Here is a 25,234-nt window from a genome sequence, read left to right on the forward strand (position 1 = left end):
ATGCGTTTTTTCCTGAATATATTCAGGAAAAAACGCATACGCCCTTTTTGGCCAAGGGCATCATTGTCGAGGTTTTGCCGCTTTTCCTGTGCTTTAAAGGCGATTCGAATCTACCTCCTGAAATCGGTTTCCTGCAATTCTGCCTTGCTTTCAAATCCTCTTCGTTGCCTTCCCTCCATATATTTGTGGACGAGAGTTATCATTTCTAACTCTGCAGGTTTGTGAATTGCAGTGCCCCTGAGCTCCATTTTTCAACTCGCTTTCTTGGGAGCTGGCCGCAAAAGCGCAGGATTGCTTCAGGCCCTATTCTGGCTCCGGGCGGCAGGCTGAGCCTGTGGTTAATTCTGCTTCCTGATGGGAAAATAGAGTGACCTGTGCCTGTCCCAACACCTAGAGCTAGTCTCTCATTGGTTCCCCCTCTTCCCGTTCATCCTCAGGACAAATTGCAACGTGTTCGGAACAGGAGGTTAAAGGTGCTGATTCTCCAAGGAGGGAGATTGCTAGTAAAGCGGCTGGAATGGCGAACCGGAGCACAAGGAGATGAGAAATGAGGTGCGTTTTAGAAACCTTTCCCGGTCACACGGTGTACCATCTTCTGGGTTTCTCGTGCATGTTTTCGACGTAGGACGATGCCCTTGAACCTGGAGATTTGGGACCCATGGGATGGGTACCACGCCGTATTACTTTACAGGGTCTGCGTTAGCTCACCCAACCTCACCAAACCTCTCAGCCCCAAGAGTGTCCTCCCTTATGTCTCAATCAGCTGTGGGTCTAGATATGGTCAATCCAGGTGGCATCGCAGCCCCTGAACGAATTTTGTAAGAATTTCTCTCTCTTTCACTGTCTTTGTTTCACGGGTTTTTAAAAGTAATTGATTTTTATAATAGGGTTTAGCTGCTTTGCACTGCTGTGTTTATGCCGCTTTACACCCACTTGACTCACTTACAGAGAGATATCAATACATAGGTTTTAAGATTCTTACTAGTCAGATATATTCTTGGGCGGTGAATAGGGGGCGTTGAGTCCAGTTCACTGAGCAAGGAGTAGGTCTTGTCTATTACATATTGGGTTTATGGAACGGTATCTGAGCTAATTTGAAACCCTTGTTTTATGCATCACCCCACCTCACCTTTCCCGTTAAGCAGCCATAGTGTGTTTTCTAAACGTGCGACTCTGTTCTGTTTTGTAATTCAGTTCAAGGGTAGCGGTTTTTACATTCCCTCTGTAAGTGATATCTTATGATAAGTGTCTTTTTCTGTGTGACTTATTTCACTTAGAATCGTCGTACCTAAATCCACTCATCATGCTGCTCCTAGCCTTATGACGTTGATTTCATGGCTGAGTGATATTCCATTGTACATAAGGACCACAACTTCTTTATCCATTCTTCTCTTTCCTGGGATGTTTAAGGTGTAACGGAGTGGAGGTTCTTGTCAACAGAGCAGCCCTAAACTTTGGGGTGCCTGTGTCTTGCTGATTTTTAGTTTTCCCAATTTATACGCCCATGAGTGGAAGTGCCCTATGCTCTCTAAGCTGAGTTTTTTAGATGTTTCAGGACACACCGTACACTTCTCCAGAGTGGCTGTTGGCAATTTACAGCCCGCCCATCAGCGTAGCAAGGCTCCCATTTCTCCATGGCCTGTCCTGCATTTCTGGTTTTGACACTTTATTCAGCATGGCCCTTTTGACCGATGGGAAGCGAGACTTCTTTGTAGCGCTGATTTGCCTTTCCAGGTTGCTTGGTTGGCCAAAAAGGGCGTATGCGTTTTTTCCTGAATATATTCAGGAAAAAACGCATACGCCCTTTTTGTCCAAGGGCATCATTGTCGAGGTTTTGCCGCTTTTCCTGTGCTTTAAAGGCGATTCGAATCTACCTCCTGAAATCGGTTTCCTGCAATTCTGCCTTGCTTTCAAATCCTCTTCGTAGCCTTCCCTCCATATATTTGTGGACGAGAGTTATCATTTCTAACTCTGCAGGTTTGTGAATTGCAGTGCCCCTGAGCTCCATTTTTCAACTCGCTTTCTTGGGAGCTAGCCGCAAAATCGCAGGATTGCTTCAGGCCCTATTCTGGCTCCGGGCGGCAGGCTGAGCCTGTGGTTAATTCTGCTTCCTGATGGGAAAATAGAGTGACCTCTGCCTGTCCCAACACCTAGAGCTAGTCTCTCATTGGTTCCCCCTCTTCCCGTTCATCTTCAGGACAAATTGCAACGTGTTCGGAACAGGAGGTTAAAGGTGCTGATTCTCCAAGGTGGGAGATTGCTAGTAAAGCGGCTGGAATGGCGAACCGGAGCACAAGGAGATGAGAAATGAGGTGCGTTTTAGAAATCTTTCCCGGTCACACGGTGTACCATCTTCTGGGTTTCTCGTGCATGTTTTCGACGTAGGACGATGCCCTTGAACCTGGAGATTTGGGACCCATGGGATGGGTACCACGCCGTATTACTTTACAGGGTCTGCGTTAGCTCACCCAACCTCACCAAACCTCTCAGCCCCAAGAGTATCCTCCCTTATGTCTCAATCAGCTGTGGGTCTAGATATGGTCAATCCAGGTGGCATCGCAGCCCCTGAACGAATTTTGTAAGAATTTCTCTCTCTTTCACTGTCTTTGTTTCACGGGTTTTTAAAAGTAATTGATTTTTATAATAGGGTTTAGCTGCTTTGCACTGCTGTGTTTATGCCGCTTTACACCCACTTGACTCACTTACAGAGAGATATCAATACATAGGTTTTAAGATTCTTACTAGTCAGATATATTCTTGGGCGGTGAATAGGGGGCGTTGAGTCCAGTTCACTGAGCAAGGAGTAGGTCTGGTCTATTACATATTGGGTTTATGGAACGGTATCTGAGCTAATTTGAAACCCTTGTTTTATGCATCACCCCACCTCACCTTTCCCGTTAAGCAGCCATAGTGTGTTTTCTAAACGTGCGACTCTGTTCTGTTTTGTAATTCAGTTCAATGGTAGCGGTTTTTACATTCCCTCTGTAAGTGATATCTTATGATAAGTGTCTTTTTCTGTGTGACTTATTTCACTTAGAATCGTCGTACCTAAATCCACTCATCATGCTGCTCCTAGCCTTATGACGTTGATTTCATGGCTGAGTGATATTCCATTGTACATAAGGACCACAACTTCTTTATCCATTCTTCTCTTTCCTGGGATGTTTAAGGTGTAACGAAGTGGAGGTTCTTGTCAACAGAGCAGCCCTAAACTTTGGGGTGCCTGTGTCTTGCTGATTTTTAGTTTTCCCAATTTATACGCCCATGAGTGGAAGTGCCCTATGCTCTCTAAGCTGAGTTTTTTACATGTTTCAGGACACACCGTACACTTCTCCAGAGTGGCTGTTGGCAATTTACAGCCCGCCCATCAGCGTAGCAAGGCTCCCATTTCTCCATGGCCTGTCCTGCATTTCTGGTTTTGACACTTTATTCAGCATGGCCCTTTTGACCGATGGGAAGCGAGACTTCTTTGTAGCGCTGATTTGCCTTTCCAGGTTGCTTGGTTGGCCAAAAAGGGCGTATGCGTTTTTTCCTGAATATATTCAGGAAAAAACGCATACGCCCTTTTTGGCCAAGGGCATCATTGTCGAGGTTTTGCCGCTTTTCCTGTGCTTTAAAGGCGATTCGAATCTACCTCCTGAAATCGGTTTCCTGCAATTCTGCCTTGCTTTCAAATCCTCTTCGTTGCCTTCCCTCCATATATTTGTGGACGAGAGTTATCATTTCTAACTCTGCAGGTTTGTGAATTGCAGTGCCCCTGAGCTCCATTTTTCAACTCGCTTTCTTGGGAGCTGGCCGCAAAAGCGCAGGATTGCTTCAGGCCCTATTCTGGCTCCGGGCGGCAGGCTGAGCCTGTGGTTAATTCTGCTTCCTGATGGGAAAATAGAGTGACCTGTGCCTGTCCCAACACCTAGAGCTAGTCTCTCATTGGTTCCCCCTCTTCCCGTTCATCCTCAGGACAAATTGCAACGTGTTCGGAACAGGAGGTTAAAGGTGCTGATTCTCCAAGGAGGGAGATTGCTAGTAAAGCGGCTGGAATGGCGAACCGGAGCACAAGGAGATGAGAAATGAGGTGCGTTTTAGAAACCTTTCCCGGTCACACGGTGTACCATCTTCTGGGTTTCTCGTGCATGTTTTCGACGTAGGAAGATGCCCTTGAACCTGGAGATTTGGGACCCATGGGATGGGTACCACGCCGTATTACTTTATAGGGTCTGCGTTAGCTCACCCAACCTCACCAAACCTCTCAGCCCCAAGAGTGTCCTCCCTTATGTCTCAATCAGCTGTGGGTCTAGATATGGTCAATCCAGGTGGCATCGCAGCCCCTGAACGAATTTTGTAAGAATTTCTCTCTCTTTCACTGTCTTTGTTTCACGGGTTTTTAAAAGTAATTGATTTTTATAATAGGGTTTAGCTGCTTTGCACTGCTGTGTTTATGCCGCTTTACACCCACTTGACTCACTTACAGAGAGATATCAATACATAGGTTTTAAGATTCTTACTAGTCAGATATATTCTTGGGCGGTGAATAGGGGGCGTTGAGTCCAGTTCACTGAGCAAGGAGTAGGTCTGGTCTATTACATATTGGGTTTATGGAACGGTATCTGAGCTAATTTGAAACCCTTGTTTTATGCATCACCCCACCTCACCTTTCCCGTTAAGCAGCCATAGTGTGTTTTCTAAACGTGCGACTCTGTTCTGTTTTGTAATTCAGTTCAAGGGTAGCGGTTTTTACATTCCCTCTGTAAGTGATATCTTATGATAAGTGTCTTTTTCTGTGTGACTTATTTCACTTAGAATCGTCGTACCTAAATCCACTCATCATGCTGCTCCTAGCCTTATGACGTTGATTTCATGGCTGAGTGATATTCCATTGTACATAAGGACCACAACTTCTTTATCCATTCTTCTCTTTCCTGGGATGTTTAAGGTGTAACGAAGTGGAGGTTCTTGTCAACAGAGCAGCCCTAAACTTTGGGGTGCCTGTGTCTTGCTGATTTTTAGTTTTCCCAATTTATACGCCCATGAGTGGAAGTGCCCTATGCTCTCTAAGCTGAGTTTTTTAGATGTTTCAGGACACACCGTACACTTCTCCAGAGTGGCTGTTGGCAATTTACAGCCCGCCCATCAGCGTAGCAAGGCTCCCATTTCTCCATGGCCTGTCCTGCATTTCTGGTTTTGACACTTTATTCAGCATGGCCCTTTTGACCGATGGGAAGCGAGACTTCTTTGTAGCGCTGATTTGCCTTTCCAGGTTGCTTGGTTGGCCAAAAAGGGCGTATGCGTTTTTTCCTGAATATATTCAGGAAAAAACGCATACGCCCTTTTTGGCCAAGGGCATCATTGTCGAGGTTTTGCCGCTTTTCCTGTTCTTTAAAGGCGATTCGAATCTACCTCCTGAAATCGGTTTCCTGCAATTCTGCCTTGCTTTCAAATCCTCTTCGTAGCCTTCCCTCCATATATTTGTGGACGAGAGTTATCATTTCTAACTCTGCAGGTTTGTGAATTGCAGTGCCCCTGAGCTCCATTTTTCAACTCGCTTTCTTGGGAGCTGGCCGCAAAAGCGCAGGATTGCTTCAGGCCCTATTCTGGCTCCGGGCGGCAGGCTGAGCCTGTGGTTAATTCTGCTTCCTGATGGGAAAATAGAGTGACCTCTGCCTGTCCCAACACCTAGAGCTAGTCTCTCATTGGTTCCCCCTCTTCCCGTTCATCCTCAGGACAAATTGAAACGTGTTCGGAACAGGAGGTTAAAGGTGCTGATTCTCCAAGGAGGGAGATTGCTAGTAAAGCGGCTGGAATGGCGAACCGGAGCACAAGGAGATGAGAAATGAGGTGCGTTTTAGAAACCTTTCCCGGTCACACGGTGTACCATCTTCTGGGTTTCTCGTGCATGTTTTCGACGTAGGAAGATGCCCTTGAACCTGGAGATTTGGGACCCATGGGATGGGTACCACGCCGTATTACTTTACAGGGTCTGCGTTAGCTCACCCAACCTCACCAAACCTCTCAGCCCCAAGAGTGTCCTCCCTTATGTCTCAATCAGCTGTGGGTCTAGATATGGTCAATCCAGGTGGCATCGCAGCCCCTGAACGAATTTTGTAAGAATTTCTCTCTCTTTCACTGTCTTTGTTTCACGGGTTTTTAAAAGTAATTGATTTTTATAATAGGGTTTAGCTGCTTTGCACTGCTGTGTTTATGCCGCTTTACACCCACTTGACTCACTTACAGAGAGATATCAATACATAGGTTTTAAGATTCTTACTAGTCAGATATATTCTTGGGCGGTGAATAGGGGGCGTTGAGTCCAGTTCACTGAGCAAGGAGTAGGTCTTGTCTATTACATATTGGGTTTATGGAACGGTATCTGAGCTAATTTGAAACCCTTGTTTTATGCATCACCCCACCTCACCTTTCCCGTTAAGCAGCCATAGTGTGTTTTCTAAACGTGCGACTCTGTTCTGTTTTGTAATTCAGTTCAAGGGTAGCGGTTTTTACATTCCCTCTGTAAGTGATATCTTATGATAAGTGTCTTTTTCTGTGTGACTTATTTCACTTAGAATCGTCGTACCTAAATCCACTCATCATGCTGCTCCTAGCCTTATGACGTTGATTTCATGGCTGAGTGATATTCCATTGTACATAAGGACCACAACTTCTTTATCCATTCTTCTCTTTCCTGGGATGTTTAAGGTGTAACGAAGTGGAGGTTCTTGTCAACAGAGCAGCCCTAAACTTTGGGGTGCCTGTGTCTTGCTGATTTTTAGTTTTCCCAATTTATACGCCCATGAGTGGAAGTGCCCTATGCTCTCTAAGCTGAGTATTTTAGATGTTTCAGGACACACCGTACACTTCTCCAGAGTGGCTGTTGGCAATTTACAGCCCGCCCATCAGCGTAGCAAGGCTCCCATTTCTCCATGGCCTGTCCTGCATTTCTGGTTTGGCACTTTATTCAGCATGGCCCTTTTGACCAATGGGAAGCGAGACTTCTTTGTAGCGCTGATTTGCCTTTCCAGGTTGCTTGGTTGGCCAAAAAGGGCGTATGCGTTTTTTCCTGAATATATTCAGGAAAAAACGCATACGCCCTTTTTGGCCAAGGGCATCATTGTCGAGGTTTTGCCGCTTTTCCTGTGCTTTAAAGGCGATTCGAATCTACCTCCTGAAATCGGTTTCCTGCAATTCTGCCTTGCTTTCAAATCCTCTTCGTAGCCTTCCCTCCATATATTTGTGGACGAGAGTTATCATTTCTAACTCTGCAGGTTTGTGAATTGCAGTGCCCCTGAGCTCCATTTTTCAACTCGCTTTCTTGGGAGCTGGCCGCAAAAGCGCAGGATTGCTTCAGGCCCTATTCTGGCTCCGGGCGGCAGGCTGAGCCTGTGGTTAATTCTGCTTCCTGATGGGAAAATAGAGTGACCTGTGCCTGTCCCAACACCTAGAGCTAGTCTCTCATTGGTTCCCCCTCTTCCCGTTCATCCTCAGGACAAATTGCAACGTGTTCGGAACAGGAGGTTAAAGGTGCTGATTCTCCAAGGAGGGAGATTGCTAGTAAAGCGGCTGGAATGGCGAACCGGAGCACAAGGAGATGAGAAATGAGGTGCGTTTTAGAAACCTTTCCCGGTCACACGGTGTACCATCTTCTGGGTTTCTCGTGCATGTTTTCGACGTAGGACGATGCCCTTGAACCTGGAGATTTGGGACCCATGGGATGGGTACCACGCCGTATTACTTTACAGGGTCTGCGTTAGCTCACCCAACCTCACCAAACCTCTCAGCCCCAAGAGTGTCCTCCCTTATGTCTCAATCAGCTGTGGGTCTAGATATGGTCAATCCAGGTGGCATCGCAGCCCCTGAACGAATTTTGTAAGAATTTCTCTCTCTTTCACTGTCTTTGTTTCACGGGTTTTTAAAAGTAATTGATTTTTATAATAGGGTTTAGCTGCTTTGCACTGCTGTGTTTATGCCGCTTTACACCCACTTGACTCACTTACAGAGAGATATCAATACATAGGTTTTAAGATTCTTACTAGTCAGATATATTCTTGGGCGGTGAATAGGGGGCGTTGAGTCCAGTTCACTGAGCAAGGAGTAGGTCTGGTCTATTACATATTGGGTTTATGGAACGGTATCTGAGCTAATTTGAAACCCTTGTTTTATGCATCACCCCACCTCACCTTTCCCGTTAAGCAGCCATAGTGTGTTTTCTAAACGTGCGACTCTGTTCTGTTTTGTAATTCAGTTCAAGGGTAGCGGTTTTTACATTCCCTCTGTAAGTGATATCTTATGATAAGTGTCTTTTTCTGTGTGACTTATTTCACTTAGAATCGTCGTACCTAAATCCACTCATCATGCTGCTCCTAGCCTTATGACGTTGATTTCATGGCTGAGTGATATTCCATTGTACATAAGGACCACAACTTCTTTATCCATTCTTCTCTTTCCTGGGATGTTTAAGGTGTAACGAAGTGGAGGTTCTTGTCAACAGAGCAGCCCTAAACTTTGGGGTGCCTGTGTCTTGCTGATTTTTAGTTTTCCCAATTTATACGCCCATGAGTGGAAGTGCCCTATGCTCTCTAAGCTGAGTTTTTTAGATGTTTCAGGACACACCGTACACTTCTCCAGAGTGGCTGTTGGCAATTTACAGCCCGCCCATCAGCGTAGCAAGGCTCCCATTTCTCCATGGCCTGTCCTGCATTTCTGGTTTTGACACTTTATTCAGCATGGCCCTTTTGACCGATGGGAAGCGAGACTTCTTTGTAGCGCTGATTTGCCTTTCCAGGTTGCTTGGTTGGCCAAAAAGGGCGTATGCGTTTTTTCCTGAATATATTCAGGAAAAAACGCATACGCCCTTTTTGGCCAAGGGCATCATTGTCGAGGTTTTGCCGCTTTTCCTGTGCTTTAAAGGCGATTCGAATCTACCTCCTGAAATCGGTTTCCTGCAATTCTGCCTTGCTTTCAAATCCTCTTCGTAGCCTTCCCTCCATATATTTGTGGACGAGAGTTATCATTTCTAACTCTGCAGGTTTGTGAATTGCAGTGCCCCTGAGCTCCATTTTTCAACTCGCTTTCTTGGGAGCTGGCCGAAAAAGCGCAGGATTGCTTCAGGCCCTATTCTGGCTCCGGGCGGCAGGCTGAGCCTGTGGTTAATTCTGCTTCCTGATGGGAAAATAGAGTGACCTCTGCCTGTCCCAACACCTAGAGCTAGTCTCTCATTGGTTCCCCCTCTTCCCGTTCATCCTCAGGACAAATTGCAACGTGTACGGAACAGGAGGTTAAAGGTGCTGATTCTCCAAGGAGGGAGATTGCTAGTAAAGTGGCTGGAATGGCGAACCGGAGCACAGGGAGATGAGAAATGAGGTGCGTTTTAGAAACCTTTCCCGGTCACACGGTGTACCATCTTCTGGGTTTCTCGTGCATGTTTTCGACGTAGGAAGATGCCCTTGAACCTGGAGATTTGGGACCCATGGGATGGGTACCACGCCATATTACTTTAAAGGGTCTGCGTTAGCTCACCCAACCTCACCAAACCTCTCAGCCCCAAGAGTGTCCACCCTTATGTCTCAATCAGCTGTGGGTCTAGATATGGTCAATCCAGGTGGCATCGCAGCCCCTGAACGAATTTTGTAAGAATTTCTCTCTCTTTCACTGTCTTTGTTTCACGGGTTTTTAAAAGTAATTGATTTTTATAATAGGGTTTAGCTGCTTTGCACTGCTGTGTTTATGCCGCTTTACACCCACTTGACTCACTTACAGAGAGATATCAATACATAGGTTTTAAGATTCTTACTAGTCAGATATATTCCTGGGCGGTGAATAGGGGTTGTTGAGTCCAGTTCACTGAGCAAGGAGTAGGTCTTGTCTATTACATATTGGGTTTATGGAACGGTATCTGAGCTAATTTGAAACCCTTGTTTTATGCATCACCCCACCTCACCTTTCCCGTTAAGCAGCCATAGTGTGTTTTCTAAACGTGCGACTCTGTTCTGTTTTGTAATTCAGTTCAAGGGTAGCGGTTTTTACATTCCCTCTGTAAGTGATATCTTATGATAAGTGTCTTTTTCTGTGTGACTTATTTCACTTAGAATCGTCGTACCTAAATCCACTCATCATGCTGCTCCTAGCCTTATGACGTTGATTTCATGGCTGAGTGATATTCCATTGTACATAAGGACCACAACTTCTTTATCCATTCTTCTCTTTCCTGGGATGTTTAAGGTGTAACGAAGTGGAGGTTCTTGTCAACAGAGCAGCCCTAAACTTTGGGGTGCCTGTGTCTTGCTGATTTTTAGTTTTCCCAATTTATACGCCCATGAGTGGAAGTGCCCTATGCTCTCTAAGCTGAGTTTTTTAGATGTTTCAGGACACACCGTACACTTCTCCAGAGTGGCTGTTGGCAATTTACAGCCCGCCCATCAGCGTAGCAAGGCTCCCATTTCTCCATGGCCTGTCCTGCATTTCTGGTTTTGACACTTTATTCAGCATGGCCCTTTTGACCGATGGGAAGCGAGACTTCTTTGTAGCGCTGATTTGCCTTTCCAGGTTGCTTGGTTGGCCAAAAAGGGCGTATGCGTTTTTTCCTGAATATATTCAGGAAAAAACGCATACGCCCTTTTTGGCCAAGGGCATCATTGTCGAGGTTTTGCCGCTTTTCCTGTGCTTTAAAGGCGATTCGAATCTACCTCCTGAAATCGGTTTCCTGCAATTCTGCCTTGCTTTCAAATCCTCTTCGTAGCCTTCCCTCCATATATTTGTGGACGAGAGTTATCATTTCTAACTCTGCAGGTTTGTGAATTGCAGTGCCCCTGAGCTCCATTTTTCAACTCGCTTTCTTGGGAGCTGGCCGCAAAAGCGCAGGATTGCTTCAGGCCCTATTCTGGCTCCGGGCGGCAGGCTGAGCCTGTGGTTAATTCTGCTTCCTGATGGGAAAATAGAGTGACCTCTGCCTGTCCCAACACCTAGAGCTAGTCTCTCATTGGTTCCCCCTCTTCCCGTTCATCCTCAGGACAAATTGCAACGTGTACGGAACAGGAGGTTAAAGGTGCTGATTCTCCAAGGAGGGAGATTGCTAGTAAAGTGGCTGGAATGGCGAACCGGAGCACAAGGAGATGAGAAATGAGGTGCGTTTTAGAAACCTTTCCCGGTCACACGGTGTACCATCTTCTGGGTTTCTCGTGCATGTTTTCGACGTAGGAAGATGCCCTTGAACCTGGAGATTTGGGACCCATGGGATGGGTACCACGCCATATTACTTTAAAGGGTCTGCGTTAGCTCACCCAACCTCACCAAACCTCTCAGCCCCAAGAGTGTCCACCCTTATGTCTCAATCAGCTGTGGGTCTAGATATGGTCAATCCAGGTGGCATCGCAGCCCCTGAACGAATTTTGTAAGAATTTCTCTCTCTTTCACTGTCTTTGTTTCACGGGTTTTTAAAAGTAATTGATTTTTATAATAGGGTTTAGCTGCTTTGCACTGCTGTGTTTATGCCGCTTTACACCCACTTGACTCACTTACAGAGAGATATCAATACATAGGTTTTAAGATTCTTACTAGTCAGATATATTCCTGTGGGGTGAATAGGGGTTGTTGAGTCCAGTTCACTGAGCAAGGAGTAGGTCTTGTCTATTACATATTGGGTTTATGGAACGGTATCTGAGCTAATTTGAAACCCTTGTTTTATGCATCACCCCACCTCACCTTTCCCGTTAAGCAGCCATAGTGTGTTTTCTAAACGTGCGACTCTGTTCTGTTTTGTAATTCAGTTCAAGGGTAGCGGTTTTTACATTCTCTCTGTAAGTGATATCTTATGATAAGTGTCTTTTTCTGTGTGACTTATTTCACTTAGAATCGTCGTACCTAAATCCACTCATCATGCTGCTCCTAGCCTTATGACGTTGATTTCATGGCTGAGTGATATTCCATTGTACATAAGGACCACAACTTCTTTATCCATTCTTCTCTTTCCTGGGATGTTTAAGGTGTAACGAAGTGGAGGTTCTTGTCAACAGAGCAGCCCTAAACTTTGGGGTGCCTGTGTCTTGCTGATTTTTAGTTTTCCCAATTTATACGCCCATGAGTGGAAGTGCCCTATGCTCTCTAAGCTGAGTTTTTTAGATGTTTCAGGACACACCGTACACTTCTCCAGAGTGGCTGTTGGCAATTTACAGCCCGCCCATCAGCGTAGCAAGGCTCCCATTTCTCCATGGCCTGTCCTGCATTTCTGGTTTTGACACTTTATTCAGCATGGCCCTTTTGACCGATGGGAAGCGAGACTTCTTTGTAGCGCTGATTTGCCTTTCCAGGTTGCTTGGTTGGCCAAAAAGGGCGTATGCGTTTTTTCCTGAATATATTCAGGAAAAAACGCATACGCCCTTTTTGGCCAAGGGCATCATTGTCGAGGTTTTGCCGCTTTTCCTGTGCTTTAAAGGCGATTCGAATCTACCTCCTGAAATCGGTTTCCTGCAATTCTGCCTTGCTTTCAAATCCTCTTCGTTGCCTTCCCTCCATATATTTGTGGACGAGAGTTATCATTTCTAACTCTGCAGGTTTGTGAATTGCAGTGCCCCTGAGCTCCATTTTTCAACTCGCTTTCTTGGGAGCTGGCCGCAAAAGCGCAGGATTGCTTCAGGCCCTATTCTGGCTCCGGGCGGCAGGCTGAGCCTGTGGTTAATTCTGCTTCCTGATGGGAAAATAGAGTGACCTGTGCCTGTCCCAACACCTAGAGCTAGTCTCTCATTGGTTCCCCCTCTTCCCGTTCATCCTCAGGACAAATTGCAACGTGTTCGGAACAGGAGGTTAAAGGTGCTGATTCTCCAAGGAGGGAGATTGCTAGTAAAGCGGCTGGAATGGCGAACCGGAGCACAAGGAGATGAGAAATGAGGTGCGTTTTAGAAACCTTTCCCGGTCACACGGTGTACCATCTTCTGGGTTTCTCGTGCATGTTTTCGACGTAGGACGATGCCCTTGAACCTGGAGATTTGGGACCCATGGGATGGGTACCACGCCGTATTACTTTACAGGGTCTGCGTTAGCTCACCCAACCTCACCAAACCTCTCAGCCCCAAGAGTGTCCTCCCTTATGTCTCAATCAGCTGTGGGTCTAGATATGGTCAATCCAGGTGGCATCGCAGCCCCTGAACGAATTTTGTAAGAATTTCTCTCTCTTTCACTGTCTTTGTTTCACGGGTTTTTAAAAGTAATTGATTTTTATAATAGGGTTTAGCTGCTTTGCACTGCTGTGTTTATGCCGCTTTACACCCACTTGACTCACTTACAGAGAGATATCAATACATAGGTTTTAAGATTCTTACTAGTCAGATATATTCTTGGGCGGTGAATAGGGGGCGTTGAGTCCAGTTCACTGAGCAAGGAGTAGGTCTTGTCTATTACATATTGGGTTTATGGAACGGTATCTGAGCTAATTTGAAACCCTTGTTTTATGCATCACCCCACCTCACCTTTCCCGTTAAGCAGCCATAGTGTGTTTTCTAAACGTGCGACTCTGTTCTGTTTTGTAATTCAGTTCAAGGGTAGCGGTTTTTACATTCCCTCTGTAAGTGATATCTTATGATAAGTGTCTTTTTCTGTGTGACTTATTTCACTTAGAATCGTCGTACCTAAATCCACTCATCATGCTGCTCCTAGCCTTATGACGTTGATTTCATGGCTGAGTGATATTCCATTGTACATAAGGACCACAACTTCTTTATCCATTCTTCTCTTTCCTGGGATGTTTAAGGTGTAACGGAGTGGAGGTTCTTGTCAACAGAGCAGCCCTAAACTTTGGGGTGCCTGTGTCTTGCTGATTTTTAGTTTTCCCAATTTATACGCCCATGAGTGGAAGTGCCCTATGCTCTCTAAGCTGAGTTTTTTAGATGTTTCAGGACACACCGTACACTTCTCCAGAGTGGCTGTTGGCAATTTACAGCCCGCCCATCAGCGTAGCAAGGCTCCCATTTCTCCATGGCCTGTCCTGCATTTCTGGTTTTGACACTTTATTCAGCATGGCCCTTTTGACCGATGGGAAGCGAGACTTCTTTGTAGCGCTGATTTGCCTTTCCAGGTTGCTTGGTTGGCCAAAAAGGGCGTATGCGTTTTTTCCTGAATATATTCAGGAAAAAACGCATACGCCCTTTTTGTCCAAGGGCATCATTGTCGAGGTTTTGCCGCTTTTCCTGTGCTTTAAAGGCGATTCGAATCTACCTCCTGAAATCGGTTTCCTGCAATTCTGCCTTGCTTTCAAATCCTCTTCGTAGCCTTCCCTCCATATATTTGTGGACGAGAGTTATCATTTCTAACTCTGCAGGTTTGTGAATTGCAGTGCCCCTGAGCTCCATTTTTCAACTCGCTTTCTTGGGAGCTAGCCGCAAAATCGCAGGATTGCTTCAGGCCCTATTCTGGCTCCGGGCGGCAGGCTGAGCCTGTGGTTAATTCTGCTTCCTGATGGGAAAATAGAGTGACCTCTGCCTGTCCCAACACCTAGAGCTAGTCTCTCATTGGTTCCCCCTCTTCCCGTTCATCTTCAGGACAAATTGCAACGTGTTCGGAACAGGAGGTTAAAGGTGCTGATTCTCCAAGGTGGGAGATTGCTAGTAAAGCGGCTGGAATGGCGAACCGGAGCACAAGGAGATGAGAAATGAGGTGCGTTTTAGAAATCTTTCCCGGTCACACGGTGTACCATCTTCTGGGTTTCTCGTGCATGTTTTCGACGTAGGACGATGCCCTTGAACCTGGAGATTTGGGACCCATGGGATGGGTACCACGCCGTATTACTTTACAGGGTCTGCGTTAGCTCACCCAACCTCACCAAACCTCTCAGCCCCAAGAGTATCCTCCCTTATGTCTCAATCAGCTGTGGGTCTAGATATGGTCAATCCAGGTGGCATCGCAGCCCCTGAATGAATTTTGTAAGAATTTCTCTCTCTTTCACTGTCTTTGTTTCACGGGTTTTTAAAAGTAATTGATTTTTATAATAGGGTTTAGCTGCTTTGCACTGCTGTGTTTATGCCGCTTTACACCCACTTGACTCACTTACAGAGAGATATCAATACATAGGTTTTAAGATTCTTACTAGTCAGATATATTCTTGGGCGGTGAATAGGGGGCGTTGAGTCCAGTTCACTGAGCAAGGAGTAGGTCTGGTCTATTACATATTGGGTTTATGGAACGGTATCTGAGCTAATTTGAAACCCTTGTTTTATGCATCACCCCACCTCACCTTTCCCGTTAAGCAGCCATAGTGTGTTTTCTAAACGTGCGACTCTGTTCTGTTTTGTAATTCAGTTCAAGGGTAGCGGTTTTTACATTCCCTCTGTAAGTGATATCTTATGATAAGTGTCTTTTTCTGTGTGACTTATTTCACTTAGAATCGTCGTACCTAAATCCACTCATCATGCTGCTCCTAGCCTTATGACGTTGATTTCATGGCTGAGTGATATTCCATTGTACATAAGGACCACAACTTCTTTATCCATTCTTCTCTTTCCTGGGATGTTTAAGGTGTAACGAAGTGGAGGTTCTTGTCAACAGAGCAGCCCTAAACTTTGGGGTGCCTGTGTCTTGCTGATTTTTAGTTTTCCCAATTTATACGCCCATGAGTGGAAGTGCCCTATGCTCTCTAAGCTGAGTTTTTTAGATGTTTCAGGACACACCGTACACTTCTCCAGAGTGGCTGTTGGCAATTTACAGCCCGCCCATCAGCGTAGCAAGGCTCCCATTTCTCCATGGCCTGTCCTGCATTTCTGGTTTTGACACTTTATTCAGCATGGCCCTTTTGACCGATGGGAAGCGAGACTTCTTTGTAGCGCTGATTTGCCTTTCCAGGTTGCTTGGTTGGCCAAAAAGGGCGTATGCGTTTTTTCCTGAATATATTCAGGAAAAAACGCATACGCCCTTTTTGGCCAAGGGCATCATTGTCGAGGTTTTGCCGCTTTTCCTGTGCTTTAAAGGCGATTCGAATCTACCTCCTGAAATCGGTTTCCTGCAATTCTGCCTTGCTTTCAAATCCTCTTCGTTGCCTTCCCTCCATATATTTGTGGACGAGAGTTATCATTTCTAACTCTGCAGGTTTGTGAATTGCAGTGCCCCTGAGCTCCATTTTTCAACTCGCTTTCTTGGGAGCTGGCCGCAAAAGCGCAGGATTGCTTCAGGCCCTATTCTGGCTCCGGGCGGCAGGCTGAGCCTGTGGTTAATTCTGCTTCCTGATGGGAAAATAGAGTGACCTCTGCCTGTCCCAACACCTAGAGCTAGTCTCTCATTGGTTCCCCCTCTTCCCGTTCATCCTCAGGACAAATTGCAACGTGTTCGGAACAGGAGGTTAAAGGTGCTGATTCTCCAAGGAGGGAGATTGCTAGTAAAGCGGCTGGAATGGCGAACCGGAGCACAAGGAGATGAGAAATGAGGTGCGTTTTAGAAACCTTTCCCGGTCACACGGTGTACCATCTTCTGGGTTTCTCGTGCATGTTTTCGACGTAGGAAGATGCCCTTGAACCTGGAGATTTGGGACCCATGGGATGGGTACCACGCCGTATTACTTTATAGGGTCTGCGTTAGCTCACCCAACCTCACCAAACCTCTCAGCCCCAAGAGTGTCCTCCCTTATGTCTCAATCAGCTGTGGGTCTAGATATGGTCAATCCAGGTGGCATCGCAGCCCCTGAACGAATTTTGTAAGAATTTCTCTCTCTTTCACTGTCTTTGTTTCACGGGTTTTTAAAAGTAATTGATTTTTATAACAGGGTTTAGCTGCTTTGCACTGCTGTGTTTATGCCGCTTTACACCCACTTGACTCACTTACAGAGAGATATCAATACATAGGTTTTAAGATTCTTACTAGTCAGATATATTCTTGGGCGGTGAATAGGGGGCGTTGAGTCCAGTTCACTGAGCAAGGAGTAGGTCTGGTCTATTACATATTGGGTTTATGGAACGGTATCTGAGCTAATTTGAAACCCTTGTTTTATGCATCACCCCACCTCACCTTTCCCGTTAAGCAGCCATAGTGTGTTTTCTAAACGTGCGACTCTGTTCTGTTTTGTAATTCAGTTCAAGGGTAGCGGTTTTTACATTCCCTCTGTAAGTGATATCTTATGATAAGTGTCTTTTTCTGTGTGACTTATTTCACTTAGAATCGTCGTACCTAAATCCACTCATCATGCTGCTCCTAGCCTTATGACGTTGATTTCATGGCTGAGTGATATTCCATTGTACATAAGGACCACAACTTCTTTATCCATTCTTCTCTTTCCTGGGATGTTTAAGGTGTAACGAAGTGGAGGTTCTTGTCAACAGAGCAGCCCTAAACTTTGGGGTGCCTGTGTCTTGCTGATTTTTAGTTTTCCCAATTTATACGCCCATGAGTGGAAGTGCCCTATGCTCTCTAAGCTGAGTTTTTTAGATGTTTCAGGACACACCGTACACTTCTCCAGAGTGGCTGTTGGCAATTTACAGCCCGCCCATCAGCGTAGCAAGGCTCCCATTTCTCCATGGCCTGTCCTGCATTTCTGGTTTTGACACTTTATTCAGCATGGCCCTTTTGACCGATGGGAAGCGAGACTTCTTTGTAGCGCTGATTTGCCTTTCCAGGTTGCTTGGTTGGCCAAAAAGGGCGTATGCGTTTTTTCCTGAATATATTCAGGAAAAAACGCATACGCCCTTTTTGGCCAAGGGCATCATTGTCGAGGTTTTGCCGCTTTTCCTGTTCTTTAAAGGCGATTCGAATCTACCTCCTGAAATCGGTTTCCTGCAATTCTGCCTTGCTTTCAAATCCTCTTCGTAGCCTTCCCTCCATATATTTGTGGACGAGAGTTATCATTTCTAACTCTGCAGGTTTGTGAATTGCAGTGCCCCTGAGCTCCATTTTTCAACTCGCTTTCTTGGGAGCTGGCCGCAAAAGCGCAGGATTGCTTCAGGCCCTATTCTGGCTCCGGGCGGCAGGCTGAGCCTGTGGTTAATTCTGCTTCCTGATGGGAAAATAGAGTGACCTCTGCCTGTCCCAACACCTAGAGCTAGTCTCTCATTGGTTCCCCCTCTTCCCGTTCATCCTCAGGACAAATTGCAACGTGTACGGAACAGGAGGTTAAAGGTGCTGATTCTCCAAGGAGGGAGATTGCTAGTAAAGCGGCTGGAATGGCGAACCGGAGCACAAGGAGATGAGAAATGAGGTGCGTTTTAGAAACCTTTCCCGGTCACACTGTGTACCATCTTCTGGGTTTCTCGTGCATGTTTTCGACGTAGGACGATGCCCTTGAACCTGGAGATTTGGGACCCATGGGATGGGTACCACGCCGTATTATTTTAAAGGGTCTGCGTTAGCTCACCCAACCTCACCAAACCTCTCAGCCCCAAGAGTGTCCACCCTTATGTCTCAATCAGCTGTGGGTCTAGATATGGTCAATCCAGGTGGCATCGCAGCCCCTGAACGAATTTTGTAAGAATTTCTCTCTCTTTCACTGTCTTTGTTTCACGGGTTTTTAAAAGTAATTGATTTTTATAACAGGGTTTAGCTGCTTTGCACTGCTGTGTTTATGCCGCTTTACACCCACTTGACTCACTTACAGAGAGATATCAATACATAGGTTTTAAGATTCTTACTAGTCAGATATATTCTTGGGCGGTGAATAGGGTGCGTTGAGTCCAGTTCACTGAGCAAGGAGTAGGTCTGGTCTATTACATATTGGGTTTATGGAACGGTATCTGAGCTAATTTGAAACCCTTGTTTTATGCATCACCCCACCTCACCTTTCCCGTTAAGCAGCCATAGTGTGTTTTCTAAACGTGCGACTCTGTTCTGTTTTGTAATTCAGTTCAAGGGTAGCGGTTTTTACATTCCCTCTGTAAGTGATATCTTATGATAAGTGTCTTTTTCTGTGTGACTTATTTCACTTAGAATCGTCGTACCTAAATCCACTCATCATGCTGCTCCTAGCCTTATGACGTTGATTTCATGGCTGAGTGATATTCCATTGTACATAAGGACCACAACTTCTTTATCCATTCTTCTCTTTCCTGGGATGTTTAAGGTGTAACGAAGTGGAGGTTCTTGTCAACAGAGCAGCCCTAAACTTTGGGGTGCCTGTGTCTTGCTGATTTTTAGTTTTCCCAATTTATACGCCCATGAGTGGAAGTGCCCTATGCTCTCTAAGCTGAGTTTTTTAGATGTTTCAGGACACACCGTACACTTCTCCAGAGTGGCTGTTGGCAATTTACAGCCCGCCCATCAGCGTAGCAAGGCTCCCATTTCTCCATGGCCTGTCCTGCATTTCTGGTTTTGACACTTTATTCAGCATGGCCCTTTTGACCGATGGGAAGCGAGACTTCTTTGTAGCGCTGATTTGCCTTTCCAGGTTGCTTGGTTGGCCAAAAAGGGCGTATGCGTTTTTTCCTGAATATATTCAGGAAAAAACGCATACGCCCTTTTTGGCCAAGGGCATCATTGTCGAGGTTTTGCCGCTTTTCCTGTGCTTTAAAGGCGATTCGAATCTACCTCCTGAAATCGGTTTCCTGCAATTCTGCCTTGCTTTCAAATCCTCTTCGTAGCCTTCCCTCCATATATTTGTGGACGAGAGTTATCATTTCTAACTCTGCAGGTTTGTGAATTGCAGTGCCCCTGAGCTCCATTTTTCAACTCGCTTTCTTGGGAGCTGGCCGCAAAAGCGCAGGATTGCTTCAGGCCCTATTCTGGCTCCGGGCGGCAGGCTGAGCCTGTGGTTAATTCTGCTTCCTGATGGGAAAATAGAGTGACCTCTGCCTGTCCCAACACCTAGAGCTAGTCTCTCATTGGTTCCCCCTCTTCCCGTTCATCCTCAGGACAAATTGCAACGTGTACAGAACAGGAGGTTAAAGGTGCTGATTCTCCAAGGAGGGAGATTGCTAGTAAAGCGGCTGGAATGGCGAACCGGAGCACAAGGAGATGAGAAATGAGGTGCGTTTTAGAAACCTTTCCCGGTCACACGGTGTACCATCTTCTGGGTTCCTCGTGCATGTTTTCGACGTAGGACGATGCCCTTGAACCTGGAGATTTGGGACCCATGGGATGGGTACCACGCCGTATTACTTTAAAGGGTCTGCGTTAGCTCACCCAACCTCACCAAACCTCTCAGCCCCAAGAGTGTCCACCCTTATGTCTCAATCAGCTGTGGGTCTAGATATGGTCAATCCAGGTGGCATCGCAGCCCCTGAACGAATTTTGTAAGAATTTCTCTCTCTTTCACTGTCTTTGGTTCACGGGTTTTTAAAAGTAATTGATTTTTATAATAGGGTTTAGCTGCTTTGCACTGCTGTGTTTATGCCGCTTTACACCCACTTGACTCACTTACAGAGAGATATCAATACATAGGTTTTAAGATTCTTACTAGTCAGATATATTCTTGGGCGGTGAATAGGGGGCGTTGAGTCCAGTTCACTGAGCAAGGAGTAGGTCTGGTCTATTACATATTGGGTTTATGGAACGGTATCTGAGCTAATTTGAAACCCTTGTTTTATGCATCACCCCACCTCACCTTTCCCGTTAAGCAGCCATAGTGTGTTTTCTAAACGTGCGACTCTGTTCTGTTTTGTAATTCAGTTCAAGGGTAGCGGTTTTTACATTCCCTCTGTAAGTGATATCTTATGATAAGTGTCTTTTTCTGTGTGACTTATTTCACTTAGAATCGTCGTACCTAAATCCACTCATCATGCTGCTCCTAGCCTTATGACGTTGATTTCATGGCTGAGTGATATTCCATTGTACATAAGGACCACAACTTCTTTATCCATTCTTCTCTTTCCTGGGATGTTTAAGGTGTAACGAAGTGGAGGTTCTTGTCAACAGAGCAGCCCTAAACTTTGGGGTGCCTGTGTCTTGCTGATTTTTAGTTTTCCCAATTTATACGCCCATGAGTGGAAGTGCCCTATGCTCTCTAAGCTGAGTTTTTTAGATGTTTCAGGACACACCGTACACTTCTCCAGAGTGGCTGTTGGCAATTTACAGCCCGCCCATCAGCGTAGCAAGGCTCCCATTTCTCCATGGCCTGTCCTGCATTTCTGGTTTTGACACTTTATTCAGCATGGCCCTTTTGACCGATGGGAAGCGAGACTTCTTTGTAGCGCTGATTTGCCTTTCCAGGTTGCTTGGTTGGCCAAAAAGGGCGTATGCGTTTTTTCCTGAATATATTCAGGAAAAAACGCATACGCCCTTTTTGGCCAAGGGCATCATTGTCGAGGTTTTGCCGCTTTTCCTGTGCTTTAAAGGCGATTCGAATCTACCTCCTGAAATCGGTTTCCTGCAATTCTGCCTTGCTTTCAAATCCTCTTCGTTGCCTTCCCTCCATATATTTGTGGACGAGAGTTATCATTTCTAACTCTGCAGGTTTGTGAATTGCAGTGCCCCTGAGCTCCATTTTTCAACTCGCTTTCTTGGGAGCTGGCCGCAAAAGCGCAGGATTGCTTCAGGCCCTATTCTGGCTCCGGGCGGCAGGCTGAGCCTGTGGTTAATTCTGCTTCCTGATGGGAAAATAGAGTGACCTGTGCCTGTCCCAACACCTAGAGCTAGTCTCTCATTGGTTCCCCCTCTTCCCGTTCATCCTCAGGACAAATTGCAACGTGTTCGGAACAGGAGGTTAAAGGTGCTGATTCTCCAAGGAGGGAGATTGCTAGTAAAGCGGCTGGAATGGCGAACCGGAGCACAAGGAGATGAGAAATGAGGTGCGTTTTAGAAACCTTTCCCGGTCACACGGTGTACCATCTTCTGGGTTTCTCGTGCATGTTTTCGACGTAGGACGATGCCCTTGAACCTGGAGATTTGGGACCCATGGGATGGGTACCACGCCGTATTACTTTATAGGGTCTGCGTTAGCTCACCCAACCTCACCAAACCTCTCAGCCCCAAGAGTGTCCTCCCTTATGTCTCAATCAGCTGTGGGTCTAGATATGGTCAATCCAGGTGGCATCGCAGCCCCTGAACGAATTTTGTAAGAATTTCTCTCTCTTTCACTGTCTTTGTTTCACGGGTTTTTAAAAGTAATTGATTTTTATAATAGGGTTTAGCTGCTTTGCACTGCTGTGTTTATGCCGCTTTACACCCACTTGACTCACTTACAGAGAGATATCAATACATAGGTTTTAAGATTCTTACTAGTCAGATATATTCCTGGGGGGTGAATAGGGGTTGTTGAGTCCAGTTCACTGAGCAAGGAGTAGGTCTGGTCTATTACATATTGGGTTTATGGAACGGTATCTGAGCTAATTTGAAACCCTTGTTTTATGCATCACCCCACCTCACCTTTCCCGTTAAGCAGCCATAGTGTGTTTTCTAAACGTGCGACTCTGTTCTGTTTTGTAATTCAGTTCAAGGGTAGCGGTTTTTACATTCTCTCTGTAAGTGATATCTTATGATAAGTGTCTTTTTCTGTGTGACTTATTTCACTTAGAATCGTCGTACCTAAATCCACTCATCATGCTGCTCCTAGCCTTATGACGTTGATTTCATGGCTGAGTGATATTCCATTGTACATAAGGACCACAACTTCTTTATCCATTCTTCTCTTTCCTGGGATGTTTAAGGTGTAACGAAGTGGAGGTTCTTGTCAACAGAGCAGCCCTAAACTTTGGGGTGCCTGTGTCTTGCTGATTTTTAGTTTTCCCAATTTATACGCCCATGAGTGGAAGTGCCCTATGCTCTCTAAGCTGAGTTTTTTAGATGTTTCAGGACACACCGTACACTTCTCCAGAGTGGCTGTTGGCCATTTACAGCCCGCCCATCAGCGTAGCAAGGCTCCCATTTCTCCATGGCCTGTCCTGCATTTCTGGTTTTGACACTTTATTCAGCATGGCCCTTTTGACCGATGGGAAGCGAGACTTCTTTGTAGCGCTGATTTGCCTTTCCAGGTTGCTTGGTTGGCCAAAAAGGGCGTATGCGTTTTTTCCTGAATATATTCAGGAAAAAACGCATACGCCCTTTTTGGCCAAGGGCATCATTGTCGAGGTTTTGCCGCTTTTCCTGTTCTTTAAAGGCGATTCGAATCTACCTCCTGAAATCGGTTTCCTGCAATTCTGCCTTGCTTTCAAATCCTCTTCGTAGCCTTCCCTCCATATATTTGTGGACGAGAGTTATCATTTCTAACTCTGCAGGTTTGTGAATTGCAGTGCCCCTGAGCTCCATTTTTCAACTCGCTTTCTTGGGAGCTGGCCGCAAAAGCGCAGGATTGCTTCAGGCCCTATTCTGGCTCCGGGCGGCAGGCTGAGCCTGTGGTTAATTCTGCTTCCTGATGGGAAAATAGAGTGACCTCTGCCTGTCCCAACACCTAGAGCTAGTCTCTCATTGGTTCCCCCTCTTCCCGTTCATCCTCAGGACAAATTGCAACGTGTACGGAACAGGAGGTTAAAGGTGCTGATTCTCCAAGGAGGGAGATTGCTAGTAAAGCGGCTGGAATGGCGAACCGGAGCACAAGGAGATGAGAAATGAGGTGCGTTTTAGAAACCTTTCCCGGTCACACTGTGTACCATCTTCTGGGTTTCTCGTGCATGTTTTCGACGTAGGACGATGCCCTTGAACCTGGAGATTTGGGACCCATGGGATGGGTACCACGCCGTATTATTTTAAAGGGTCTGCGTTAGCTCACCCAACCTCACCAAACCTCTCAGCCCCAAGAGTGTCCACCCTTATGTCTCAATCAGCTGTGGGTCTAGATATGGTCAATCCAGGTGGCATCGCAGCCCCTGAACGAATTTTGTAAGAATTTCTCTCTCTTTCACTGTCTTTGTTTCACGGGTTTTTAAAAGTAATTGATTTTTATAACAGGGTTTAGCTGCTTTGCACTGCTGTGTTTATGCCGCTTTACACCCACTTGACTCACTTACAGAGAGATATCAATACATAGGTTTTAAGATTCTTACTAGTCAGATATATTCTTGGGCGGTGAATAGGGTGCGTTGAGTCCAGTTCACTGAGCAAGGAGTAGGTCTGGTCTATTACATATTGGGTTTATGGAACGGTATCTGAGCTAATTTGAAACCCTTGTTTTATGCATCACCCCACCTCACCTTTCCCGTTAAGCAGCCATAGTGTGTTTTCTAAACGTGCGACTCTGTTCTGTTTTGTAATTCAGTTCAAGGGTAGCGGTTTTTACATTCCCTCTGTAAGTGATATCTTATGATAAGTGTCTTTTTCTGTGTGACTTATTTCACTTAGAATCGTCGTACCTAAATCCACTCATCATGCTGCTCCTAGCCTTATGACGTTGATTTCATGGCTGAGTGATATTCCATTGTACATAAGGACCACAACTTCTTTATCCATTCTTCTCTTTCCTGGGATGTTTAAGGTGTAACGAAGTGGAGGTTCTTGTCAACAGAGCAGCCCTAAACTTTGGGGTGCCTGTGTCTTGCTGATTTTTAGTTTTCCCAATTTATACGCCCATGAGTGGAAGTGCCCTATGCTCTCTAAGCTGAGTTTTTTAGATGTTTCAGGACACACCGTACACTTCTCCAGAGTGGCTGTTGGCAATTTACAGCCCGCCCATCAGCGTAGCAAGGCTCCCATTTCTCCATGGCCTGTCCTGCATTTCTGGTTTTGACACTTTATTCAGCATGGCCCTTTTGACCGATGGGAAGCGAGACTTCTTTGTAGCGCTGATTTGCCTTTCCAGGTTGCTTGGTTGGCCAAAAAGGGCGTATGCGTTTTTTCCTGAATATATTCAGGAAAAAACGCATACGCCCTTTTTGGCCAAGGGCATCATTGTCGAGGTTTTGCCGCTTTTCCTGTGCTTTAAAGGCGATTCGAATCTACCTCCTGAAATCGGTTTCCTGCAATTCTGCCTTGCTTTCAAATCCTCTTCGTAGCCTTCCCTCCATATATTTGTGGACGAGAGTTATCATTTCTAACTCTGCAGGTTTGTGAATTGCAGTGCCCCTGAGCTCCATTTTTCAACTCGCTTTCTTGGGAGCTGGCCGCAAAAGCGCAGGATTGCTTCAGGCCCTATTCTGGCTCCGGGCGGCAGGCTGAGCCTGTGGTTAATTCTGCTTCCTGATGGGAAAATAGAGTGACCTCTGCCTGTCCCAACACCTAGAGCTAGTCTCTCATTGGTTCCCCCTCTTCCCGTTCATCCTCAGGACAAATTGCAACGTGTACAGAACAGGAGGTTAAAGGTGCTGATTCTCCAAGGAGGGAGATTGCTAGTAAAGCGGCTGGAATGGCGAACCGGAGCACAAGGAGATGAGAAATGAGGTGCGTTTTAGAAACCTTTCCCGGTCACACGGTGTACCATCTT

Source organism: Balaenoptera borealis (assembly GCF_965194805.1).
Source record: "Balaenoptera borealis genome assembly, chromosome: 10".
Classification (NCBI taxonomy): domain Eukaryota; kingdom Metazoa; phylum Chordata; class Mammalia; order Artiodactyla; family Balaenopteridae; genus Balaenoptera; species Balaenoptera borealis.